Source organism: Bradysia coprophila (assembly GCF_014529535.1).
Source record: "Bradysia coprophila strain Holo2 chromosome X unlocalized genomic scaffold, BU_Bcop_v1 contig_12, whole genome shotgun sequence".
Lineage (NCBI taxonomy): Eukaryota > Metazoa > Arthropoda > Insecta > Diptera > Sciaridae > Bradysia > Bradysia coprophila.
The window spans coordinates 4,188,638-4,202,628 of NW_023503293.1; the positions used below are offsets into that span (position 1 = coordinate 4,188,638).

The 13,991-nt window shown below is 33.3% G+C and overlaps 1 protein-coding gene across 3 annotated transcripts in view; it reads left to right on the top strand.

The window, feature by feature from the left end:
• The window catches only part of LOC119067177 (cAMP-specific 3',5'-cyclic phosphodiesterase), a 224,503-nt gene that overhangs the window by 30,360 nt on the left and 180,152 nt on the right, over nt 1-13,991 (top strand). For 2 of the 3 annotated variants that reach the window (XM_037169998.1, XM_037170000.1), the window contains exon 2: nt 8,016-8,092. The exons of the other annotated variant lie outside the window; for it this stretch is intronic. The gene's annotated coding sequence lies outside the window, so the exon portion shown is untranslated. The remainder of the gene's footprint in view (nt 1-8,015; nt 8,093-13,991) is intronic. 3 annotated transcript variants of the gene reach the window in all.

Consider the following 13,991-nt stretch of genomic DNA (forward strand, 5'->3'; position numbering starts at 1 on the left):
AATGCTTCATATTGCTAGCAGACCATGCACTCTATGAGTACTAAAACAAGTCGTCAAACGGCGGATGTTCGACAACAATCAGTACAAATCTTCGGTATTACGACGTTGTTTGACCAACTTTGAATGAAAATGAAATTCTATTGTGTTTTCATCGGAGGATATTTTTGATAGGTACGAGCGTCCAATCTACAAAACTACTGCTAAACTAAGCTAAACTTAACTCACATAGATGTTTTATAATTCACTTAGGGGCCGTTCATAAATTACGTAACGCTAGAGGGGGGAGGGGGGGGTATGAGGCAAGCGTTACGGTTCTAACAAAATTGGGTCAAACTTGACCCTTTTAGCGTTACAGACCCGGGGGGGGGGGGGGTCTGAAAAATGTTGACTTTTGCGTTACGTAATTTATGAACGGCCCCTTATCTCTAAATACGTCTCTGTTGGTACCGCTTTTCAGCAGCTATTGTGTGTAAAGCAATATAGCAAACAAAATATTCTTGCAAACATCTATATCTGGCCTAAATGAAGCACCAAAACGTAAACGAATTGTTAATACGGATATCTCATCGATTCAGCCTTGGATAATATCTTATATATAATAACATCCGAATTGATCTGATTTTCCTTATATTCGTATACGGCTTCTTCTTCTTCTTCGAATATTATCTTCTCCAATTTTGCCATTTTATAGTATCTTGCTCCCAAATCCATATATCCTCTAAACGAATAAATAATATTGCATAAATAGGCTGGCTACTTAAAGGAATAATAGCAGCCACTTTTCCGACTGATAAGGATCTAATGAAAGGAGGTTAATTTAATTACCCTTCAAGGAATCATTTTTTTTATGTTATTATATGGAATGAAATTGTGAGTGTTTTAGCTGTGTTGTTCATTGCTGTATGAAATTAAATGGCAGAAAGAACAAACATTTTTGATATTAATTTTTTCTGATATACACCCGAGCAGTTCCGTATATTACGGAGAAGATGTGATAAAACTGGGATGAAGGAAAAATCGACCATAAAGTTGTTTTTCGAAGAGAAAATAGAATACGAAATTACTTTTCTTGACGTTAATGATTTGAAATAGTCATTACGAATTCACGAGCTCCTTTTTAATTAAAAATCAGATACCTACACAATTTCCCTTGTACATATATTTTAGAACAACTAACCTTGACTTCCGGTATACATATTCTGATATTTTCATTTGAAAAGCTCTTGTTAAAGGAACGTCATTATTTTCTCGCTCTCCCTATTTATATGTTATGTTATGTATGAAAATAAATTGCTCTGCTAACGAAAAGTTCAACAGGTCCGTTAATAAACTCATATAAACATACAACTATATACATGTGCGGATATTGTAACGCTTCACCCATGTCATTAAATAAAAAATTAATATGACCCTGGCCTACACAGTAACAATAAACTGTTAGTGTTCGAAAACATTTCCAGTCTAATATTGTGTGTCTCTTTCGCCGCTGCATACAACTATATAATATCTCGATGTTTCGTTTGCGTTGTTTTTTTTTTTTTTGCAATATGTGTATTACCTGTTCCGTTTCACTTATATAAGCAATAGAATAGGACTCAATGTCCACTTTCTCAACCATATAGTTCGATTGTTTGTTATTGGAAAATATAATCGATGAATGTTGTATCCATGGATTTTATAATCAATGCAGGAAGTAAACTAGTTACGTTAAGTGAGAACTGACAATTACTGTGATGTATTGTTTTCAGGAGATCCATGTGTCGTCGCGTCGTAGTCGGCTCATTTTATATTGGTGAGTGACTGTGGTGTTGAAAATTTAATTTAAAATTTGAAAAATTACTATCGGAGCGGCTGAGGAAATACAATTTTTGATCGAAAATTCCATTTTTTATTTCTTGTACAAATTCATTGAATGAAATAGTCTATCACATTATAAAACATTAGAGACAGACAGGGAAGAGTTCATTTCCGCCATTGAATTGCATGATAGTAAAAGTTTGAAATGTCGACTGTCGCTGTTGGTCATGCAACTGCACAATTTCCGGTTTTTAGGTGGAATACTTAACGTCCTACTTTAATTGTGTTCACAAAAACTAATGATTCACTCACAAAAAAGCAACGAAAAAAAAAGTTTACTGCACATCATCAAACCTTGATGCTAATGTAAAATACCGAAAGAACTTGCTGTTCCACCACCGCTTCATTTATTAAAAGCGGGTCATAGGAATGCACAGTTGTTGCATGACGTACATAGAATTTAATGTTATGTAATGAACACAAAAGCGACCTGCCTTTACTAAAGTGAAACAGAGTAAAAATTGTCGAGAACAAAGAAAACCCAAAGCTCACGCAATTTCGTAATTTTTTTTAGTTTGTATGAAATAACTAATTTACATAACAAGGGATAAAAAGTTGAGAAGTCTAGTTTTCATGTGAAGTTTGTTGATCCGAGGCGAAGCGATCACACGAAAACTGGACTTTTGTTGTTCTCTTTTATTTTCCCTTGTAATGTAATAAGCCATTTTCGACCACAGGGAAATCAAAACCGTGTCGTAGATCTTTATTTATCGAGACGAATGGCTATAATCCCTCGTGGCAAAATAACAATCTCCAAACAATCACGTAAGGTATTCTACTTGTCCTGAAAATTATTACAAGTGTGAACGGTGTGCCGTTTGCGAAAATTTCATCGTCGCAGGGTGTTGCAAGTAAAGTGAATTTACTGCCTTCCCCATGCGAAAATGAAACATTACATAGCAACTTGCTTCCTGCGAAGAGAATCAATTACATGTGCAATTATTTGGCTAATTTTCCACGAATTTTTATGTGAAATTCAATCTTTGCATGTGCTTGGCAGTAAAACAGAATACTTTGGACGCTACTACGTAATTCGTTAATTCGGAAACGATTTTGTGATACTCGCAGTCTATGTTGTGTATTTTTAAGAAACTTGCTTTGGTACAAGTGTAGTTTGCATATCCAAGCCAACGAACTTCTTACTCAAAAACACACTTGAGACTTTGCTTTTACCATAAAATTGCTACCCCATGTAACGAATTACTTCAATAGCATCCAATGTAACCTACCATTACGAAGTATCAAATAGGACTTTAAGAATTTAAGAATTTGATGGAGTAATAAAGTACGCGCGTTCCTGTTTTGAGAAAATTGTTTTCCAAGTGATGAGAATCATTAAATTGTAGTATATGCACAGGATAAACTATATAAACTTGTTCGTTATCATGGTAGACTTTTCAAGTCCACTACAACTCGTTGATAAATATGAAAAATATACTCTTCAAATCAAAGATTTGTCCATAAAATTATTTCCAAAACTTTGAACTTACAAATACGCTGAAATAGCACTCAAGAAATAAAGTTTTCTGCTTCTAGTTTTTTTATGCAGCAAAAACAACTCAAATCTATGTTTCAAATTTATTATGGAATATAATGACACTGTACTGGCTGCACATGGAGTATCTGTAGTTCTATTTTAACAAAATAAAAGAAGTACCAGATTGAATCGTTAAAACCGCTATATGGTCAACCGTTATCGGCATGCTCTCTCAAGGTTACTCATTATCAACATTGTCTATCTGTAGCACGGTTACCGTTTTACCGTTTTTTTTTCATGGCGGTATAACAATGAACCATTAGCCAATTTGCTGTGTAAGGTGCACTGATGCCATACAATACATGTTTTGGAGAATGGTTCATTAGCGAAACTTTAAGTCGATTGTCTTCTAATTGTGTAAAATTGCAGTGACGAATTATTTTTAAAATCACACAGACACAACAGAACAATAATGTCAGAAGAACTATTGAATTAAAGTTACAACTTAACAACTGTTTATTTCGTTTAGGAACTGAGGCTTGCGGTGTAATTGATTTATTTGAACCATAAAAAGTTTTGCTTGTCTTCGTATACAACACACGCAGTGAATCTGACGAGTAATGGGTGTTTGTGTTGTTTAGTTTTAAATTAAATAAGAAGCTTCATCGTCCAGTGCAAGAACCAGACAGTATACTTTGTATTTTTCTTTTCTTTTTTCTCCGTTCTTCATAATGAATGAAACGCAGTCTATTAAATTAGTGTATTTTGTATCGAACCATTAAAAGAAACACTAACCTCATTTGTTGCACTTAAAATTATGAACTTTCATTGAATCGGATGGAGTTTAATCGAATTATGCAGCTATTTTACGAATTGAAGGTTCTAAGGCTGCAGATCGTATACACAAAGTGTTCTTATTATTATTTTAAACTGTTTAAAGCTTGGTGTAAAAATGCGTCTTTCATGTACGCAGCCGGTGCACTTCCTTGCGCGGCTTCAATGACAATACATAGCCATCGTACTCGGGATGGGTCAACATTTATGACCAAATTTAAGTTAATTCAATTGTGACTTTGTCATTCGTCTTATGTTGACTTCTAGATGTGCTGCCGTGACGGTGCCAATTTAAAAAAAAAACTCTGAGTGGATGTGGAAAGATTTAGGTGGAGGAGACATCATGGAAAGATTTCAATGATGACTGGTTGACTGGCCAGTACGAACGGTTCGTTTGTGACCTGTTTCCATCGATTTAAAATGATCGGCCCTAACTAAACAAAAAATCTTAAAGTTAGCGTAAGCTTTTGGACATACACCATCTCCATCAGCTTTTGTACTCTTCTCGTACAACTGACACCCCCATCTCTTAGCTGTCAAGATTTTTTCGGATAACTGTCTGTCCGAGGTCGTCATTCACAACTTGTGAAGGAATAAAAGCTCAAAAATGTAAAAACAAGATGATGTGTTCAAGTCGATAGAACTTTTTTATAACTTGACTATCGTATCAAAAAAAAAAAAAACAAACCTTAAAACCTTTTCTTCACAGCACAGTCGTGAGAAGTCTTTGTTGTTACAGTGGTTTCCCAAACACTTGGTTTCAGTGGATACAGTTAGAGTCGAATGTTTTGTTGTACTACATTCTGCAATTTACATTCTTTCTTAAAAGTCGATTTTTTTTTGCTTAAAAGTAGCCTAGTTCCAAATTTTAATAGAAAAATTCGGAGTTTTAAACTCCAATTGTATCTCATTCCAAATATGTTACACATACGGCCTCAATGAATTTGACGTCATCCAGTAACGAAAAGTCATTGTTCCTTGCTTTTTCGCTTTTATTTTCTCAGCTTTAAAATGTTTTGACATAATACCGACTATCCTCTTTGAAAAGTTCATCATATTTAAACCTCAAAACTAAAAAGTCTTCAATCTTGGAAATGTATTCAAAAAGCTGTTCTATTTATTATTCATTGTCTGAAACGTTTCAAAGCATTGAGAGATTATAATAAACATGATGTAAAAGCTCTGTGAATGAAATCTTGGATGACGGTAAAGAACGGTACAAGCACACACACATCCATGCATACATATATGGTTGTAGGTACGCACACATGTATGTTGTACTTTTTCCTTACGTAACCTTATTTTTATGGAAACAGCATAAGTGAAGTACTTGATATCAAAAGCACAAAATATGTAAGGTATGTTAATGCAAAATCGCTACCTATAGTATATATGGAATATTAAAAAAAGAGAATGAAAGAATGGGACATTACACAACATATATGGATATGCCACATAATAAATCCTTTTCCTTCGTACACACAAATCTGTTTTTATTTTCATACACTTAGCATAATTTGGAATATTTTCTTCTACACACACTTTCTGTTCCATAAAATAAAATCACCATTTACAAGATCATTTTCCTTGAACTTTTTTTTTTCTTCCTCTCTGCTTTTCTTTATATTTTGCTCATGGTTTAAAATGGGTTATGGGTGCCGAAATAATTTTCTTTTTACTTGACTCCTTCCGACGATTATAGATACGCTCGCGTTTTGATTTTTTTTTCGTCTTTTTTTAAATATTTTTTTTTTTTATTTCTCGTGTTAGCCTATAATAACAACGTTTGTGCTGCTAGAGCACACAATATTCTTTTTATTATTTCGTTGACTCGTTTATCGTTCGCCATCACCAACATCACACATATCATATAATAATTTAAGTTTCTTTTTTCATAACACATAAATCTACTTTGTTGACGTCATTTTGGTGTGTAGAATACATACTTATATCTATAATATTTTTCTATATGGAAAACGCATGCAATATGGCGACTATTAAAACGTAGCAGCAACATTGGTATGCTACATACATACATAAAAAAAAGACGGAACATACATACACACAGGATTGATACACACATACACATCCTAACTGTACATATAAAAATATAAAAAAAAGAAAAGCTTTTTTATGGGCTTAGTATGAAAGGGAAATGGGGTCGGAGTCTAATTTAATTTTATGTTTGTTTTTCTTAAAGGAAAATTGGGTGTATAACTGTATCTATAAAAAAAATATGGGCAAAGAGCTATGAGGTTTTAGTTCACGATGGTAAGGAAAATTTCAATTTTAAATAGAATACACAGCAAAATGTATTGATGAATATAAATTGGTTAAAGGAAAAATATAAATTAAAAATATATTCTACGCGCGCATCAATATATATTGACTTCAGGTTGATATAAGTCACCCAAATTTAAATAATCTGTGATTTTCAAACTTCCCAAAGACAAATCAGGCGGCCGTACTTTCTCACTTATAAAGCCATCAGTCTCTTCATCGAATTTTTCCTTGGCACTTTCATGGGGGTGGTTTTTTTGGTATCATTTTAAATGCTTTCATTTTCACAATGGGGTAGTCTTTAACATGAAAGCAGATATTTAACGTTGTTGGAGAGTAATATTAAAACTGACAACAACTTGCTTCAGCAGATTTTATTCACGCATCCGTGCCTTGAGCATATTGTATGCAACTTTGTACTAGTCAAGCAATACAATTACATCGGACACTGTCTACTGGATAGAGGCTTAGGCAATCAAAGATGAAGATACAGTGCTACCTATATTAACGCACTAATCAATAACATCTCAAGGAACTCAGTACACTATTTCCACTATATCTTAATATTCGAGCTACTAAATTTAAGTATAACAAATCGTTGAGAACATGAATCTAGAATGTGAAATGTTATTGTAGAGGATGATCGCATCCGGTGTGAAACATTTCCTTACTCATGCATACTTGGCAGCCGTAATGTCATGTTGTTTGCATATGATATACTATTATAGTACATATAATATGTAACCATGGTTGGGACACAGTTACAAGTAGTACCGCTCATATTACTCACATGACGAAATCTAAGCTACGTTCCACCTTTCTTTAGATAATTGGAAAAACCTCGAAATTTTACCTTTAAATGAATTCTTTTATGTGCAAAATATGTGGAACTTAACCACCGTAAATCACCAAATCGTTCTATTCATTTTGAGCTGAATGTAAGGTAATTTTTTTCTGTTTGCATTTATCAGGCGTCTGCATTTCATTTATTTACTTCTTTATTCTCCCTTTATTATTTTAAAAATGAATTTCCATTTCGTTTGTTTAACAATATGAAATCAAAATGAGATTGTCGTTCGTACGACATTGGATGAACGACATTCATCACAAATTATTGTCACTGAATCTATAAGATCAATTCTTGATAATTTAGAAAATATTTTTCGATAAAGGAAAATTTGGATATTGTTTTGTAGGGTGTTGTTCATTAAAGACGTCCGTTTTCATGGACTATTTTTGGAAAAACACTTTCATATTTTTTACCAATTTTTCTTACATTTTCTTACTCTTCCCTATTTTTCCGAAAAACATTTTTTGAAAAACATGGGAAAATTGGGAAAAGGTGAGAAAACTTTGGAACGTTTGTGAAAATGTTGTGCCAAAAATAAATTGTTGTGTCCAATGTTACTAGGAGAAATGTGAATATAGGTAAGGGGAGGGTACTCTAGACAACCGGAGAAAATGGCGAACGTCTTTTATGAAAGACGCCTAGTCCTAGTAACCCAGTTTACATTTTGTTTTTTAACTTTTATTCATTGAAATTCATTTAAATTGGTTTTCCTTGTAGCTCGAAATTCATGCACCGTTTTTGCACACCATCAAACCACTGTGTTGTCTGATATCATATCAATGTCATTGTGCCAGGTAAAGTGAATATTTTACAATTATAAAATACCACAGACATTTTCCACCTTTCAAAAAAAATAAAATAAAAAAAATTCTGAAAAAAGCCATAACTTAATGAACTTGTAGTGAAAAACAATATGGCATTGTAAGAGCGAAAAGCTCACCAGATCATATAAAACCGCAGATCCAACAATATGAAAAATTAAATACAAAATCAATAGCAACTTCGCCCTCATCAAACCATACCCCCAACCCTTGCTTGAATGGTAGGTTGCGATAAAATAAACGAGAAAAATGATATTTAATGTTCTGTGACAATGTCTTATGTCAAAAAAATATAAAAAAAATAAAAATTCACTACCTCTATTGTTCTTTGTCAATTTGTTATTGTCTTTCTTTGTTTGTAATACGATGATGGAGGAAGGTGATTTTTATTATGGGATAAAAAGGTTGAAATAAATTTGAATTAATAAACAGCAAAGGAAAAAGAGATATGGGTCAAAATGCGATGTTTATTTTATAAAATAAATTTTTTTGAGTTTTTTATCTGTATTGTTTATTTTGTGGTAGCCACCCTGAAGCAAATATTTCATATGTTAAAGGAACACGGGGAATGGTTTTATGGGTTCGGTTAAATTACGATAAATTTTGTCTATATTTTGTTTCAAAGTGAATTTTATTCAAATCCAAGTAGTAATTTACTACACAATATACAGACAATTTTAGATGCCATAAAAAGTTGCCCGTAAAAAATGTCATATTTGAAAGTACCTACAGTGTACACGGATAAAAATATCAAAATTGGAAGAGTCAAATTTTCTCACTATTGATAACTATTTTGTGTTCACTGAATTTTACCTGTCGACGTGGTATGCGTGCAGTCATAGCAACTGTGAAAAATTAATGTTTAAGCAAATGAAGTAAAAGATTTTGCATGAAACTATAGGCGGTACTTTGACCAACAGAAGTGTCCGATTTGAAATGATTCAATGATTACATCACCACCATACTCTTGCCATTTCTAAATGGTTTAAGAGAACACGTCATTTCAATCTGTCATGACACTATCCCATTGAAACTGCATATCTGATGGTTGATTTTGAGTGCTGAAAAAGAAACTACCGAAATTTTGATTGCGCAGTGGTAGAATTCAGAAATTCTCAGTATGCTTGTCATTCATATAATTCCATATGCGCTACCATTATATACCCAATGTCGTTAGTAAAACAGAACATAGTCATGAAAGACATTTTGACATCCGTTGAAATTTATTTACACTGAAAAACACAGTTTTCTTACTTGTTATATATGAGTATGAGTGAGAAAATTGTTGTCTAAAGCTAACATGCAGTGTTCTCTAACACATCTGGCATTTACTCTTAACACACTAAAGATAATTGCGGCTCGCTGAGTTACGGCTCATGTTTTTATACATTCTTTTGGACTCCTCAACAAAAATCCAGGGAGCTGAAATCTGACTAGCCGCAATTGTCGGCACTGTGTTAAAACGCTACAGTTTTCGTAGAACCGTACGAGTCGCGTTGGTATCTGCTATCGACTATCTAGTAGGGTGTAGCGGTTTTTACAAAATGTGTTAGTTCTTTTAAGGCTCAGCCGGAAATCCACTCAGCTGGTCCATCTGATCATTTTATGGAAGAAAATTTTTTTTTCAAACTTTGATTTTGTGCTGCCGCCAGATCGATTTTTGAAAATTTCGTCGTTTTCGGTCCACGTCACATATATCGATTTTTTACGGTGGGCTCAGTGTACATAAAAAGTTGAGTCAACATGGTAATTTAATCTCCAGGCTTCACAGATTATTTTATAAAAAAGATCAAGTCTAAAAAATATTTTTTGAGTTCATGACTGATCGTCAAAGTTCCCCGATGGTGATTTTGAGACTTTAATCTCGCCACAAAATTTGATGAAAATGTGCAAAAATGTAAATTAAACTTTAAATATGCTAAATGGACCGCGGTGAGTCAAATACAACATCTGATTTGAATTGGGACACCTAAATTTGATATTTATCTGACAAAAAGTTGTGTTTTTGGTACATGGAATATTGGTGGCGAAAGTCGAATTACCTCAAATCAATAATTTTTTAGCTTATAATGTATTCCCAGGTTCTGACAATGCGAAACCTTCAATTTTAAGCGTTTTCTAAGCTAATTTACAACATTAAATACATCAAAATTTGAAAATGTAAAGAGACGTAGCCACTGGCTCTAGAACTTGTCAACAGTACGTAAATTAGCTTAGAAAACGCTTAAAATTGAAAGTTTCGCATTTCAGATGTTGTATTTGACTCACCGCGGTCCATTTAGCATATTTAAAGTTTAATTTACATTTTTGCACATTTTCATCAAATTTTGTGGCGAGATTAAAGTCTCAAAATTACCATCGGGGAACTTTGACGATCAGTCATGAACTCAAAAAATATTTTTAGACTTGATCTTTTTTATAAAATAATCTGTGAAGCCTGGAGATTAGATTACCATGTTGACTCAACTTTTTATGTACACCGAGCCCACCGTAAAAAATCGATATATGTGACATGGACCGAAAACGACGAAATTTTCAAAAATCGATCTGGCAGCAGCACAAAATCAAAGTTTGAAAAAAAAATTTCTTCCATAAAATGATCAGATGGACCAGCTGAGTGGATTTTCGGCTGAGCCTTAACAGAACTAACACATTTTGTAAAACCGCTACACCCTACTATCTAGTCTCTTTTTTCATTGTTCATTCGTTTCTTATTTTTTCCATCGATTTTTGAGTTTATTTCCTTTAACAGAATCCGTTGAAACACAAGTCAAATCTAACCATAGCCATAAAATGATACGAATCTGCATTAAATTTTCCCTCCGTGTATGCAGATCATAAACAATATCTGTCTGGATTTTATCGATAATTATTAAACGTGAAGTTTGAGCAGAATCAGCAACAGCTGATCGACAAAGACAATACCTTTGTATCGGAAACAATTCAAAGGCAAGCTATATACAGTGCTTACATACGTTAAGGTCATCTATGTGCCCAAATAACACGTATGACTGTGCTTTGATTGTATATTATACAAGTAGAGTATGTTTCTTGATCAGCTGGCAAAGTTCAGCTGTTACTGATTCTGCATAAGCTTTATGTTTAATAATTGTACAAGATTATTGTTCAGATTGCAAACTACATTACAAAACGAAAATGTGAATCAAATTAAATAAACGAGAGGTATTTTCTCGTACATCATCGAAAAATAGTAGACTACTATAACTGGGAAGTAACACGAGTTATCTTGTATCCAGATGAGTAAAAGTATCCGATGGCAGCAGCCCGAGGTACTTTTGCTCACCGTGATACGAGATAACTAGTTATAGTATGCTATTTTACTTTACGAGGTTGGTAAAGGCTTTGCCGTACGGCAGTAATGGCCGTATTACTGTTCTAGTAAGGTAAAAATTATTGTAATCACCTGACGTCCTAAGTATAAATTGTTGTCTGTCATTTAAAAAGGCGATCATAGTGACAAACTTAAGTTGAACAGAAGAGTAAGTCTTTTGTGCATGAACGAATTCACAGCTTGAAAATATCTGAGGTACAATTGTTGCAATATACATCTTACGTCGATTTCAGGAATGGTATTGAATGGAGGTAAACTGAACTTCTAGCAAATTTGACAAGAAAGCGTTATGAGTTTTTCATTTTTCTTTTACACAAGTATTTCACATCAGTCTAATATCATATTTCACCTCGCTCGTTTCTATTTATATCATTTTTCTCGAGCTTGAAATATTCCGCATAAGTGCAGTCTTTTCCATATGTAATCCTTAAAAGCATCCACATTCCACATGATTAAATTAAAATTTTCATATGAACTGAACTCACACATTTCTAAGCATAACTGCAAGAAAAAGTGAACGACAAAAAAGTGAATTTTTTTGCTCATAAAAACGACTCTACTTCATAAAACGTTTCGCTTAAAGCAGTATCACTTCGTACATCAGAAATTTTTTCTTTTTGTATTTTAACATTGCTTTTAATCGCCTCTGAATACGACATGGCCAGCAAATGCATTTCCTTTTTTTGTGTAAGATATTTGAGAAAATGCAATTCCACCTATATACATTCGGAATATTTGCTGTTTTAGATATGTAAAATGGGAAATTTGAATTTCAAATGGGTTTATCGAGCAAAGCAAATTCGACGGCTTACATTGAAATTTATACAAGAGCAGAATATGTCTACCAAATATGTAACTTGCTTTTTTATTGCATCTTTGGTTCATCAAGCACTGTTTTTCCTTTCGTGAACATACCTATAACAATTTTACGCACAGAATAGAAAATTGAGGGGAATGTTGAGAGTTAGTCTGGTTGGCTGGTGTCCGCTTCATAAACCAAATAATAGAACTTGTTGAATAATCTAAGATCTAAGTGCAGATGGTCATGGTGTACCTCAACAGTACTCCAGTATTACGGTCAATGTAACACGACATACTATCATACAAGAATGGGAATTCAACTTTACTATTGTCCAACTGATCTGAATGACTAAACAAAATTTTCAATAAAATTAGAAACAAGAAAATTCCATTTCACGAATGAATATGCCAACAGCAATTTGAATAAAAATCTATCCAAATTGGAATGCCGAACATTAAAAAAAAACTATTACAGCACAGCACTGGCATTACATTATTTGTCTAATTAAATCGAATACAAAGCAAATTCGTTTGTGCAGAATTGAATGCATTACAGAATAAGCGAAAAATTTGAACAATTTACACACAATACGGCGAAAGACCGTTTCGCAACACATGATATATGAAAGGAATTTTATCACCAAAACGAATCTCTGGTTATTACTATTTTGGACTAACAATCGACCATTTCGACATTACATTTTTAGCTGTTTTCGCCAGATGGCTTGAATTTTCTAGATGTATTGTTATGGATGTGGAACATTGTGCACATGATGTAAGAGGGTTGCACACAAGAAATAGCACATAACAATGCATTAAAAAATATACGAACCAGCCGGTGAGACAAGCCGATAATTGAAATATATGTTGAAGTTATAAATTTGTCGATTGTTACACTTTTTATTAGTTCAACACCTTCAATTGCAAGAACTTCGATTACTCAATGTAAAGATACATAAACTCAGGACATACTATCGTATTAAAGAATAATAAGGCCAACGAAATTTTCCTTCGATTTGAAGCTAATGAAGATGGAATTATGCGAGGGGCAGATAAACATAGAAAATTCTTTTGCACTCAAAAGAAAATCCTTTGATAAAAGATCCTCAAATACGCTGAAAATCCGAAGAAATACTTTCAAGGGTATGGAATTCCTTGAAAATCAAAGAAAGTTTTGGAAATTTGCAGAAAAATCTTTAAAAGTTGTGTAAAATACTTGAAAACCACAGTACGATTATCTGTCACTCGAAAATAAGGCAAACATTTTGAAGCTTTAATGGAAAAAGGTTGAAATCTATCAAAAGACTCAGCACTGCGCCGGTATTTACGCAAACTGATAATAGTGCATTACTTCGCTATTAATTAGGGAAAAAACCGAAAATTAAATCTGAAACTTTTCCGTTTGAATCTGCTAGTTGAGCTCGTGTTAGACGATTAGTTGACTTGTTCCCGTTCGATGACAAAGTAACAATTTATTGTTTTTGATTGGTGCACAAAAGAGTTTCATAATCAAACAAAATAATGGGGTCTGATTGAAAAAATTTTGATTCTGAAGCCGTTGGAAACGAATTCTCACTTATTATTTCTTTCAATAATTATCGTGTTCGCGCGCGTCAAACATGTAAAAAATTAGAGACGAAGGAACATATTTAAAACAATTTTTTGACTTCAGTCCTTAGCCCTAAAGACTAAATATCAAAAAAAAAAACATAGCTAACG